The sequence below is a fragment of the Asparagus officinalis genome, chromosome 7 (genome assembly GCF_001876935.1).
Source record: "Asparagus officinalis chromosome 7, Aspof.V1, whole genome shotgun sequence".
Lineage (NCBI taxonomy): Eukaryota > Viridiplantae > Streptophyta > Magnoliopsida > Asparagales > Asparagaceae > Asparagus > Asparagus officinalis.
The window spans coordinates 67,919,030-67,931,890 of record NC_033800.1 but is presented as its reverse complement, the minus strand read 5'-3'; the positions used below and the strand labels follow the sequence as shown (position 1 = coordinate 67,931,890).

The window sequence follows — 12,861 nt, the reverse complement described above, 5'->3', positions numbered from 1 at the left end:
ACGTTGTTAGTTGTTGAGAGAGATAATTGACATGATGTCATACATAATAACCATGTGTAACTTCCTATACTATCAGAGATGACCTCGTCTTAACATCTAATCTTCATTTCACCTTGGAAATATGCATCAAATTAAATATAGTCTTATTAAAATTCTAATAATAAAAATATTTGGTATGCATTATTCACCATTATAACTATCCATGAAGAAAAGTCTAACAATCACATATGGTGGTATAGAATATTAACAAAAAATCATATTAGATTTTATTCTCCATAAAATCATGTTCATGAAAAATTACACACATGTGAAATTATGAACATAAAGAAATCGAAATATTACAAAACAATCCTCAAGAAATCAAAAATTATAAATAATCCCCTAAAGGACAAGAAATCTACAAAAACCCTAAAACATAAGAAATTAAAACAAATCCTACAATGATTGAAATTGCATAAACAACCCTAAAACATAAGATCATACCTGTTACAGCATTTTTGACTAATCGACAGCACCAATCTGAGTTTCTTTGCAATCATAACTTATAACTTTTCGTGCTGCCAAGTTAATTGCCTTCTCCCTCTCTTGTAATCATATTTTGGTATGATCTAAATATGGGTTAAATATATGCCTAGATTATTAAGCTTCCCTGAAGTTTTTAGATTGTTTTGAGTACCGTCACACTTTTACCAATTTCTGTTGCTTCAAAAGCTAATTTGTTTTACAACAGGTACTTTTGAATAGTATTTACATGAGAGATAAAAATTCAACAAAATTTTGTTTGCGTTGTACATGAATTTTTTTGAGAAGATGTGACTTAAGATACCCTAAAGTTTCTTGGTTCTGCATACTTAATATCATACATTGTATTTTGTATCAAAAAAAATACTTAAGTTTTTTCACTGTTAGAAAAGTGACGATTTGTGTGTTTTTGGACATGGAGGATAAGAAATATCACTCACTGTAATTTCCCCCCCTCAAGTCTTCACCAATCGTCTCTCAAATGAGTTTCTAATTTCAAAATTACTCTTTCTCTTTCTCTCTACATATTACTCTCGTTATCAAGTAACTTATTTCCTCTCCCGTCAATTAATTCTTCTTCTTTCTCTCTTATTTCTCTTTCAAACTTATCAATTTCTTCTTGCATATTGTCCACCCATCCTTCGAACACATCTTTTTCAGTATAACAATTTTATTAATCACCATATTGAGCTTTGGGATTGGAAGATCCTCATGTTTCACACAAACTCATATACTTTGATATCTTGCTCGATAGTTTGGACAGCAAAAAAAAAGTCTCCTGTAGTTCATCTATTATCCATGCTATTTTCATGTTTTTGAAGATCGCTTGCAATAGTAAACCCTCGTCTCTTTTCTCTTCCACCATATTCATAGCTTGAAGCTAGCACTTGAAACCCTAGAACTTGATTCATAATTCTTGCCAATGAATTTAGGATGAAAGACTGAATTTGTGGTTTAGCGTTTGAGATTTTAATGAAGAGAATTTTTTAAATAGAGGAGAATGAATTTGGGATTATTAATCTATCTAATCATACTCCCTTTAAAAGTACGAGAGTTTGAGAAAAAAAAATCTGATGGTCAATATTAACCTTACTTTTTTCTGTACTATTACATTATTATCTTAATCTATTCTAATTATCATATCTTCTTTGAAGTGGTAATCTAAATCAATTTATCCTATTCATAATAAGACTTAACATATTATTGGATTAAATGAGATACTGTTTGAAATTCACCTTTTGAACATAGTAAAACACTCTCTTCTCTTTCTTCCACCATATCATAGCTATGAAGCAGCACTTTAACCCGTAGAACTCGATTTCATTATTCTTGCAATGAATTAGGATGAAGGATATGAATGTGGGGGTTAGGTTTTGAGATTTAATGAGAGATTTTTAAATTAAAAGGAGTAACTTGGTGAGTATTAGTTAATCTATCTAACTATAATATATATATATATATATATATATATATATATCATATATATATCATATACTTAGGTATACTTATATATCATCACTCCCTTTTAAAAAATACGGGGGGAAATCTTTCTAGGGTTTAGTATTACCTCCTTACTTTTTTAAAATATTATATTGTTATTCTTATTTTATTTTCTAATTTTTTTTATATTCTTTGAATTATAATTAAGATTTTGGAATTTATCATTCCATATAAGACTTAACATGTTATTGGATAAAGGTTGATATGTTTGATATAATTTAATTCTTTAACTTAAGTTAGTTTGCAGAAAAATCTAAAAATATTGTTAGCCAACACCTAAAGTTTTTGGACCTTGTACAAAAATAACCTCTAAGGTTTTAAAATTAAAAATACCCCCTATAAATTCAAATTTTTATTTAAAAAATTATAATTTTACTTATTTCATTCGGATGAAAGTTAAAAATATATGCCCCTAACTAAAAATGAAAGTTTTGACATTGGAGAAGTATCTTGTAACGTTTTAAAAAAAAAATATTAAAAACACTCCTAAAATTCAAAGATTTTGTAAAACCAATACCTTGAAAATTTAAACCTCATAAACACACCAAAAACCTACAATAACACAAAACCCCCTAATATTTATGGAATTTGTAATAAAACTCGTAAACGATTTTTATAAATTGAAAGCATAAAAACTCTCAAGGATCGTAAAATTTATAAAGATCCGTATATATTTCTAACCTAACAGTACATTAGGAAATATATGAGTACAAATATCCCCTATATAACAGTTTATAAATTGTATTAGAAAACACCATTAAAGTTTTAAAAAAAACTATAAACAAATTACTTAAAAATTCGAATTCACAAACACACTCTTGGAATTTCAAACTCATTTAGTAAATAAAAACTATAGGAATTATAAATAGTCTAGTAAACAATTTACAATCTCTAGAAAAAACCTATACAGGTTTAAACAAAAGACAAAAAACCCCTAATATTCATTAATTTACAAAAAAACACCATTTAGAATTTATAACCTATAGGACACACTTAAATAAATATACAAAATTACTCAGCAACCCCTAAAGAATAAAAAAATTTCGAAAAAATATCATACTCCCTTTAAAGTATAGGTTTAGGAAAAAACTTTTCATAGTCAATATTACCCCATAAACTTTTTTAAAAAGAAACATACTACTTTAAAATCTATCAGATTTGAAATTTACCAAAAAAAAAACAAACTTTAAGTTTAGTACATTTGCAAATTTACCCCCTTAAAGTTTAAAATTTTTGCATGATTTATTATTAGTTCCTTGATTTAAAATATAATTTTTAATAGTTAGTATATTTGTTAAATTATAAAAGTTTAGGGTGGTTTTTTAACAATTTTAAAAAACTTTGAGGGTATTCCTTTTATAGGTTTTTTTAAATTTTTATTGTGTTTTTAAGATGTAATGCCCATAATACATCAATAATGATGTATTGATTAGTAAATCGTTCTTAAGATGTATTTAGGCCTATAGTTAAGTATGACATCACTATTACTAGATAGTATAGTTTATACATGCAAAAAATTTCAAACAATTATACATGGAAAAGGTTTTTAACTTTAATGTACTATTTTTATAAATTATTTTTAATTGGTGAACCACCATATAATTTTAGTTGCGGTCATTATAATTTAATACGGTTTAATCAATTGATATATAGACCATAATTACTTTACTTTCTCGCATGACTCCAATATTTAGCCCACTTTAAAGCTTTAAATTACTTTTAAATGCATTTATTTATTTATCCAACAAGATTAATACAATTTTAATTCCTAATTTTTTGCTTGGATTATTTATTTTTTATAGTTTCGGCCTATATCAAATTAGGAACTTAAAAAATAATTATTTATGCTTAATTTAGAATGATTATAGTGGTCACTCACTGTGAATTTTATGGAGATATATACTTTACCTTTCTATAGCTTTTTGCACTGTCCATGTGATGATCACATTTTTATTACAAATTTTATACCCTCCATATCTATTCTTATGAATAATATACCACCTAATAACTGTTTTTATCTTTAATACCAAGTTAGATGAAGAATAAATCTCAACTTCCCATCTCTCAAAAAAACCCATTGATAAATGACAGCAAATGATTCAAGAAGCCAAAGTGAAATTTTCGAATTTTAAGCAAAAAGATTTACCAAGCCGGGAAACAGAGACCGGATGCAAAGCAGATTGGATTTTTATGCCAAAGTTTGGAATGAAAGGGACTTGAATGCAAAATGTGCTGGATTTTAATGAATCGATGGACGGCCTTGCTTCATTGCTGCAACTTGAGTTGGGCCGTTTACATACATGGCCGGTTGTTTTTTTATTGCTTGGACTTATAGAATTGTGCAATCATGACTTGCATTGGGCCTTGGAATTTCACTCAAATGAAATGAAAACAATACTTGGAGTTGGCTTTTGAAACGAAAAAATCACGAGTTGTTGCAGCTCTTCATCAATTTTGATTTCAAATGCAAACCGCGACATTAGTTGCTGCAACTTGGAGTACATTTTATGGGCGAACATTGCTACTACAAATTGGATTTTTAATTTTCTTTGAAAATCAAATAAAATCAAGGTGGAGGATGTTACTTGGAGCTCAAGACAATCCAATGGCTCCTATTCATTGAAGGTTACTATAAATATGGGTACGGAGAGTGCAAGGGGGGGTAAGGTACGACTTGTGAAAATTTTATAAACTTCCTTTTTGGAGAGTAGCGGCACTCTTAAGAGAAGTCTTCCCAAAATTTGGTAACTTTAGTGCAATCTTAATAAAAAAATTTTTTCCTCTTTAAATTTTGTCTTTCTCCTCTTGTGGAATGATGAGGATGGAGATGAAGAACAATTTGAAGGTTGCATTTTCTTTTCTCTTTTATTTTTTTTTAGTAATTTCTTTTATTATTGCTTCATTAGTTAGATTGTAATTCATGCTTGTAGTGTAAATTTACTTTCTTGTCTTTTTATTTTTCTTGCCACTTTAAATTGTAGGTAGATTTATTTTTCTTGCATTAATTTCTGTAATTTTATTTTGTAGTTTAGGATTTTATTTTCTTTGTAATTTTAGATTTATTCTGTTCATTAGTTTAGATTTCTCTTTTCTTTTAATTTTGTAATAGTTCTTTTTCTTGTTTATTGTCTTAAGATGTGAATTTAATTCTTGTAGGGAAGTTTAGAATTATATGAACGTCTAATTTCCTTTTATATTGTATGAATTATCTCTCTCCTGTACTTGAAAAATGTTCATGTTAGGATAATCAACGGTAGAGAACTAATTCGTAGAAGAAGGAATTGATAACTATTGTTATCTTAATGGTTGATAGGTTATGCTTATGAATCTAGGATTATTATCTGATTGTTGTTCTTATCGATGAATAGTATTATTAGCTTAGATGTAATTTGATAGGTTACAACTTTCTTAAATGGTTTGATAATCTATGCCTTACATTAAATCTTAAGTTGAAATATGATAAAAGAGAATAGTTTATATTGGTTTGTAATTGAAATTGGGTTTAGTTGATTATATCCTAGATTTCTTACCTCTTTTGATCATTCATTCTTAACTTTCTTTAAATTTTCCTTTCATTCTTAGTTGTTATTTCTCTGATTTTATTAATTCTATTTCTTGCCTGTATGATTTCAATTTATTCCTTTAATTCTTCCCTCGTCTCCTCTAAAAATTCAATTTATTACCCTTGCCATATAAATCAAAATAACCACTCATACAATCACACTTATTCTTTATTTCCTTAATTGTCACGCACCAAAATCATATAAGCAACCAAGCCTTTAATAATCTCTTAAAATCACTGTTCTTGTGGGATCGATATCTTTTATATACTATAACTGGGATTATTTGTTGCACCTTGCAATTTGGTACATAATTATGCTAGCGATCACCATGTTACTATTTTATCATTAGTTATTTATTTGACATATTTATTATTATTTTTTCTTTGTAAGAATTTTCTTCTTTTGACTTTTGGTTATGTAATCACTCATGTCAACTATTCTAGCATAGACAGAACCTCATTCTAAATGGACTTCAACTAATGTTTGCAAAACTGAAGTAATATTACTATTGTTACTATGGTATATATATATATATTTTTTCAGAGATAATCATGTCTACATTTTTTAAATAAAAAAAATATCATCTAAATCTGATATGATAAAATAAAATTGAGGTCAATCGAGTGACTAGCCGAAAGGAAGGGACTTACATCAGTCATAAATGTGAATATAAGGATAAATAGGAAAGTAATGGCATTGGCTATAATTGTATTATCAATAGCAAAACTATAATGTAAAGTTAAACCTATTCTGTGGGAGCCCAACTAATGGCTATTAAGCCATTGAAGGTTCCATATATACTTATATTTTATTAAAAAGGTATATAATCTATATAATGAACGTCGAATTTAATCAAATAGTAATATCATTGTTATGAGGAACATTACAAAGATGTTTAGAGACTAACATGTATGATATTAAGATTTCAGGACGAATATCTCTATAACCTATTTATATAAGCACACCCCTTTGTCACTATTCTGTTTATTTTTCTTCCTCGCTTATTTCCACCAATTTGATGTCACACTCGAAGAGAAATAGAATTTATGTCGGCGAGCGTCTTTCTTTCCACTCTATCTCTGCGATCTCATATTTTTTAATTAGTTTCTTTAATTCTCTTTTTAATAATTTATTGGGATCCATTTCATGCTTCATTCCCCTGTGGAGTTCTTGTTTAGATTCAATTTTAAATTATTATTTTACTTTTAATGTATTTTTGACATATTTATGGGTCAATATAATCACCAGACCGTTTAGGTCTTCCGGTCATTTCATATTTTGGAATTAAAACAGGTTTTATTTAGGAGAAATTTTTAAAAGATCATTTTAAAATATATTTTAGCAAATCGACTGTTTTACATAATAATTAACAATTGACTTATTTTTTCGCCCACACCATCAAAGGACTGGCAATTAAAGAGGTCAATGTTTGTATAAAAATCATTTTTAAAATACACGGAGACTAATAGTCCCGTGTCAATTAGAGAACATTAATCACAAAGTAAATTAAAGAGAAAAATACACGAGACTTACCACTCTTGCGTAATTTTGCAGGTCGAGAACCAGAAAATATATGCAGACTACTATATATGTCCTAATTATAATATAATTGCTCCAGGAAATAAGTTTATAATAGCAATTCCATTATATTGTTTGGGGTAAGAATTGATAGGACATTGCATCAAAAGATATTTTATATATTTAAAGTACACTAGCAAAAAATATATCATAATCTCCCTACTCTAATTTGCCCCAAGAAAATAATTATTCATACTTTCAGTTTTACTTCATATGGTACGGAGGAATGGGCTATAAATTGAATGAGAATATTAGATTAACATTAAATATGAGTAAAACCACAACTAAGTTAATATGAATATGAGTCAAAACAGGACAACTAAAGATTTAATTGGACATATTGCAAATAAATTCATATAAAAAATTCCTTGCCGATTGATGATCACACATCTTTTAAAGACTTCAAGATTCTAATTAAACAAAGATATTGTTACTACTAATCAATGGTGTTTATAACCGCCAAATAGTTTAATCATTGTCTGGCGACAGTCTGGATTGAAGGAAATAATATAAATATTTTATTTAAAGAGAGATTATTGTGGGACAATTATTTCGCCAAAAAAACTTTATTTTCCTCTTTTTTTTTATTTATTTTTTATTTAATTTAAATTAAACATGATATCTTGTTTACCACGTTTGATCTACTAATAAACAAAGATATTTTTATTCTATTTTAACATGCCACATGATATGTGATCACGTTATAGATGCAATCAGTGTACTATACATCTAATCAATCACTAAATGTATTTTTTATTCAAATATTGAATTTTTAGCTCTATGTCTAATATGTTTGATCCATTGTTACATTCAATAATTTAATTAAAAAATTTCTCTAAATAAAATTATAAATGTTATTTAAAAATTACCACGTGCATTGCACGTACAACCTGCTAACTAGTATATATATACTATATATATATATATATAATTAATATATATATATATATAATATATATATACTATATATATATATATATATATATATATATATATGTTTGTGGAAAATTTGTAGTAAATTGAAAGAAAATTATTGTATTTTCTTTTATCTCAGTTACAATTGGTATTTCCTGAATTACAAAAGGAGAGAGAATTGATTTGGGATTCTCCCATTTGTTAATCTGTTCTTCACGTTGGCGATGAATGCCTCCCCGACATGCTCGCGTCGAGTTATGCTTCTCGTTGACGATCTGACGTCTTGTTTCACTGAGAACATGATCTTCTCCTCACAGATTTGACGTGTGGAACTCTGAACGAGTTTAACTCTTAGAAAGAGTTGATTTAACGAAAAGTCGGTTATAGCCAAGGATGGAAGAAGATCTTGTTGCGATCTCCAAAGCTCCAAGCCGAATGATGAAGATCTCTTTTCGTGCCAAGAATTCCACCGACCCAACCTGAACTGAATTGATTTAGTTATTTATAGGGATTTAAGGGGTGTAGACCAATCTCCTTAATTCGCTGCCTAAGTGCGGCTAATGGATTTAACCGCCACTTAAATCACTCCTGAGTGAGGTTGTGATCCCCCTCAGATCGTAGGTGAAACGGGTTTTGAAACCGTTCAGCTCGTTTTGAACGAGTCAAACGCAAATCTGTGTTCTGATTGCGAATCTGCGTCAAACGCAATGCCTAAAAGCTTTGAACGCAACATCCGGAGCTCGGAGACGCCAGCGTTTGGAAGCTCACTTGCAGCGATTTTAAGAGCTGCCGTTTGTGGCAGCGATCTGAGCTGCTGTTTACAGCAATTTGGGAAGCTGCGTTTGTACGATTTAAAGAGCTGCCAGGTTCGGTGGCCGGATCTGGCGACTGCGTTTGTAGCTTTTGGCCAGCTCCGTTTGTTAACTTTAGAGTGCATTGAGCTGCGTTTCATGGCTATAAACGCCGACGCAATCTTTGATGCTCGTACGCGGGGACGGACTTTCACGTCTTGGATTTTGAAGAGACCGTCGATTTGTCAGTCTCCTTCGATCGAGTAGTTTTGCAAAGATAGTCATTTTGTAATCTTTACTTTAGCTCTTTTATATGCCAAGAGTCGTCAGGATTGTAACTCTCGAATCGTTTTGATTGTGAGGCTTGTTAAACTAGAGGCTCTTCGGTTTGTCCAGTGAGGTCAGTCAGATTGTAACCTTCAGCGATCTACGTGAAAGTCTTCGAATTGTAGCCTCTCTGGACAGTCGTCAGCTTTATTCCATCATCGGGTTTGATTGGGGATAACTATCTATTTGATTTTAGACAGCCGTACGAATATATATATATATAATATATAATATATGAAAATAGGGATGCTTGCGGTACAAGCCACAAAAAGTTACGCTTGGTAGTGAGGTGTCAAATCCCCACTTCCACTCATTTAAATATGCGGAACAAATTCACGATGGGGTACGTGACGGTTGGATAGGATGTGACACCATCGACTACCAAGCCCATAAAATTTGTGCTTGGTACCAAGCATACCCATACTCTGTCTCTCTCTCTAATACTATAATTTATTTATTATATATATATATATTATATATATATATATATATATATATATATATATATATATATACCAAAATTAGATCCACGGGGTCAGCTTGCTCGTGGTCCTTATGGATCAAGCGGGCTGCGTCCCGCATCTAGCCTGGGGCTTTGACCAAGCTTCATCCCGCAGCCCACGCCATCCCGACCAGGTAAAGCCCAAGCGGGTTGCTTGTTCGGCATCTGGCTGTGTGGTTGACCTGCTTGTCCTACGGCCCACCCGCCAACCAGGGCAAAGGCCAAGCCGAACCCCAAAGAGGGGGGCAGAGCAATGCGAATTTTGGTTGACCCGGCCCAGAGCCCACCCCTACAAGAACATACCATCCAATCATCTCTTTCGAATTTTGCATCAAAGCCATGATTTTGAAGACTACAGCCGAGCTGAGCCCTCGGAGAATTTTGTCAATATCCTTGGTAAGATTAGAACAACAGTTTACAACAATTTATAAGATATTAAGACAAAGCCAAATGAAAAGCTATTATATTCATCAGTAGTTTTGCACACAACCAAAATATTTACATTCCAACACCAGCTCAACACTCATCACCATCACCACTGAACAAATCTACGAAAAAGCGCATTGGAAAAGAACTTTTCAAAATGAAAAAAAAACAACCACAACGAAAAACAAAACCACATAACTAGACAAATGTTCTAAAAAATGACGCCAGGAATGAGCAAATTTCTTTATTTATATCATCAGAATCAAGAAACCTGGAGGGCTTTTCCATGCACCTTGGATTCCGCACCCTCGCACGCTGTTAACGTCTGATGGCTAGTAAACCGCTCTTCCGTTGCTATCGTACGGCCGCGCATACCCCGCGCTGTTATCGTACGCCCCCTGGCCCACCACAGGCGCAGCGTACCCGCGCTAATCTCAAACCGCGCGCCTGACCCTAACCCTCCGTTTTTTCCGTACGGCCGCCGTGAGTCTTTCGCAGTGCTTGCGGTGTCGCCTCCGACGAGTACACCGCCGCCGTTGTATCATACGTCGCCGTCGCCCTGCGTACGGGCCCCACCATCCTCTGCAGCGTAGTGTAGTAGGTCTTCCTGGGACGGCGTTTCGCAGGGGGAATCTCCCAGCGTTCGCGAACTAAGTACAGATCCCGTCGCCGCCCCATGAACGAAGAGAATCTCGTCGGCGAGCACGCTCACGATGATTGATTTGCCAGCTTACGCGCGGCGGTGCCTAGAGGGCGCGGCGAGCTGTGACGGCGCTGGACGGTGCCTTCTCTTGGACTGGAGGAGGAGCGTAGTAGTCAGCAGGGAGGATAAGACCTTGCTAGGTTTCATCGCCTCCCATTTGCGCCTGCATTGAGTTCATTTTGCTTGTTGTGCCTGCTGCTGCTGCTGCCAATTGCCTTGCCTGTTCTCAGCAATTCTGAAGCCTCTGCAGCTCCTTTAACTGCATCTGCGACTCCGCCGGCGACGGAACTACCGCCTTCACCTCCGATCTCGGCGGTGCCATCTCGATCCCCGGCCTTCTCCGTCGCCGATCCTTCAACCTCTCCGCCGCTCCAGACCAAAGAGGTAGTCCGCGCCCGTCCTCGGCGTAAACCGCGTCACCGCCGGCGGCGGGATCGGCAAAACTCGCCCGATCCTGGACTGCCCTTCCCCATCGCAGCAAAACAGGAACAACCTAAGCCTAGGATTCGGCTTCGATCCATCCGATGAAGGCGATCGTACTGATCAATTCAATGTGCTCAACGTCCTCATCGTTCGTAACCGAGATTCAAAGAGTCGAAGATCCTTCACCTGGAAGGCTTGATACTTGAAGGATGACGTCTCGGAACCTAGAGAGCCCTGAGAGTTTCCCATGATCTCGAGTACCGAACCGCAGTCGCCTCAACGGCGAGGATCTGGTGTCGCCGCCGCGTAGGAGAGGCTGCGTTGTCTGTGAGCGCGAGGCTGGAATGCCGACCGCCGTAGCCTGCACAGGAGCTTGACACGTGGATGAGACAGAGGCGGTGCTCGTCCCAGGCCGCGGCGGCGACAGCGACGGCGACTGCGGGGTCACACTCGATCTCACGGGAACGAGGGGACGAGTCGCCGGATTCGGGGTACGACGAGTAGGCGTAGTTCTCCATCGAATACTAGGGTTAGGGTTTTGAGATATTTATGGTAATTTTCTTTCGAATTTTTGGGGAATTTTTTTTGTTGGTGATGATAGAGATGGAGAAGGAAAGCTCGAAGCTGTGATTTATACAGCGGCGATGGCTTCTGATTTAGGATCTGCTGCGACTGGTCGTACCATTTCTTTTGTTCATCTGGACACGCGTCATCTCCGTGGACGTTGCTGATGACTTGTTTATGGTGGTATTTGCAGGGGATTTGGCTAGGATACGGGGACTGGTGCCAGGTGGAGACGGGGCTGGTGGGGCCCTAGGAGGGACTTTCCACGATGAGCGGTATCGTGGTCCTGCGAATAGTACTGAAAGTAGGAAATCTTGGTGGGGGGTGAGGAATTGGTTGCAATATTTCGGGTTATGTTGTGCCGGCGGTGCATCGGAACGGATACCAAAAGAGAAGAGACTGCGCATAGCATGGCCATGACTAATGAGGATCCCATGTGACGGCCAGCTGGTAAATTTGTACCGAAAACAATATAATAATAGGGGATTTCCTGCTTACAATTGATCGCATCGAGGTGGATGTGCCACGTGGATCACAAGTGGATGCCAGCTGGGATTTCATAACCCCCAATTTGTTTACTACGGGTAAATCACTCTTATGAGTAAGCATACACTACTTTTGATTAATGCACTGATAGTATTTATATACCCAAGTTAGCATTTATATATTTCCAGTTGTTTTTAGCTTACTTATACACCCTAAAATTTATTAAAAAATTTTACTTTAATGCCTTCAGTTATGTAAACATGAAAATCTCTCCCCAAAATTCTCAAGCAATAATTACATGCTAATTTTACAATATTTTAACTTTTAATATACGTTAAATTTATCGTTAAAACTAACGCCATGCTATTTTAAATTTTCCCTAATTTTTTTTTTTTCAAAATGGAATTACTTGTAGTATGTCTAATAAAAAACCACCTATGTAAGTTATCATCCATGAAAAAACAAATTCCTTTATTTCTTGCAACAACAGCTCTTTACCCTTTTACTTACTTGAAGTTTATGTCAGACATAGTTTTTGGTATGGTGAGCTTGCAATAAGCT

At 34.4% G+C, this 12,861-nt stretch overlaps 1 long non-coding RNA gene across 1 annotated transcript in view; it reads right to left on the bottom strand.

The window, feature by feature from the left end:
* The window catches only part of LOC109849162, an 11,845-nt gene extending 1,259 nt beyond the window's left edge, over positions 1-10,586 (bottom strand). The window contains exon 1 of the long non-coding RNA XR_002249012.1: positions 10,417-10,586. This is a non-coding gene — a long non-coding RNA (uncharacterized LOC109849162). The remainder of the gene's footprint in view (positions 1-10,416) is intronic.